Here is a 1973-nt window from a genome sequence, read left to right on the forward strand (position 1 = left end):
AGGACAGGCTCCTAGTCTACTACAGCACTGGCCCCTAAGCATCGATCTTTGTAGGTTCATGAGACACAGGCATGTGAGTGGGAATTATGTGTTCCTCAGTTTTTCTGCATGCGGTCTTGTCCATGAGATACAAACCCTCCTTACCTCAACCCCGCCAAAAAAAAAAAAAAAAAAAAAACCTATTCTGACTTCACTCTATCGTTGGAGTGCTGAGTTGCTAGAGCTTGGTGACAACCACTGCCATTGAACCTAAAAATTCAACCTGTGCTATTCCTTTTAGCAGATTTGCTGAAGGATAGGAACATTAGGGTCCACCTTTCTTTCCACTGTTTGCCTGGTAGCCAAGTATGGTTTACAGTGCAGAAACCAGGCCTGAGCCTCTCATTAACCCCCCGCTGCCAGACACCTCTGCCAGCCCCTCTGCCAACACTGTGATGGAAGAACCACAGTGTCCCCTGGTGGCCACAGGCAGGCTCACCAGGAGTGAGCCCTTGGCTTAGCTCCTGTATGAAGATGCTGGTTCTGCTGGTTCAGAGGCGATGGCGGGTAGAGCTGTTGGTGTTTTAGGGTCCTAGAATGCTGCCATTCTTTCTGGTCGAGGATCAACAACAGTTGAGAGAGGGAAGCTGAGCTCATAAACCTGAAGTCCCAAGTTCACCCTTGGAGCTGGGGAGGAGGGCTCACCTCTGCAGCCGTGGCTGATCAGCTCCCCATCCCTCTGATTGAGTGTGCCAACCTGTGACTCTCCTGCTCCACGGTGGCCGGTTCTCCTCCTGGATGAAGAGTCTGCTCCCTAGTCGTGCTCTAATTCCAGGCAGGAGACTCGAAAGCACCTTCCTCACAGGAGGAGAAACAGGAAATGAGCTTCCCGGGCCTGAGCTGAGCATGCCCAGTTCCTTCAGCATCACAATCAGATGCTCAGCTTTCCAACCAGAGAGAGGAGTGAGGGGAAGAGACGCTGCTCCAGAAGGTCCCACCTCTGGGCAGCTCTCAGGGAGTAAGCATTTCCTCCAAGGTCCTCAAGGCCTGCGTGACCCTATGCCTTGGACTCAGCATCCCACCACAGTCCAAGAGGGGAGTAGCCTGTGAAGGCAGCCCTGCTCCCACCTGCTGGGGGCTTCTCCTTCAGAACCAACCGCTGCTCCTCTGGATGCAGCTCTGGCCCCAGAACATGTGAAATGGTTCCTAACAGTGTAGTGATGAAGAACCTTCAAGGCCACCCTGGCTAAAAGGCTCAGAATTAGCTTTCTATGCCTCTCTTTTTTTCCAGTCTATCCAGTTATATTCCTTATTATTAAAAAATAGGGATCAAATGACAACCTTAAAAGATAGTGAACCACCAATAACAAAATGCCAAAACCAAGTGATTCTCCAAATTTTAATATGTCCTCCCTCCAACAACAAGAAAAAAATTCCTTGTAAATTCCCTAGGGAAGACAAATCTAACTCATCAGTGATTTTCACCAACTCAATCACTTTTTTCAAATCCAGTGCCTTCCAGGAATAGAATAGTGTGTGTTTCCATTGCAGATTTTTAAAAATTTCTACTAGAATGATACACATTTAATACTTTTTTCTTCCTCTACTACTACCAATCCTTTATTAAAAAAAAAAAACAAGCTTAATTTCTAAATGTTTTAAATGCTTTTTCATATTGTCTTGTTCCTTCTCAACCAACAAGTAGTATTAACCATGTTTACTGGCACTGAGCACCATCTTTGATTTTAGGTTTGAATCCTGATTCGCCTCATTAGCTGCCTAATATATTTGGTAGATCTTATTGCTGTGATTTCCCTGAGGAGAGATGTGCACTTGGTGAGGTCTGGGATCTGAGCTATTAAAACAAAAACGGAATAACTTCACTTCTGCAGTTTGTCCCTAGGTTCCCCCTCTTTGTTCTGCCTGTTTCCTCTTCATATGTCCTCCTATGTGTTGGACTTCATCATTTTAAATTAACTAGGCAGACTCCTTGA

This window comes from Sciurus carolinensis, chromosome 8 (genome assembly GCF_902686445.1).
Source record: "Sciurus carolinensis chromosome 8, mSciCar1.2, whole genome shotgun sequence".
Taxonomy (NCBI): Eukaryota; Metazoa; Chordata; class Mammalia; order Rodentia; family Sciuridae; genus Sciurus; species Sciurus carolinensis.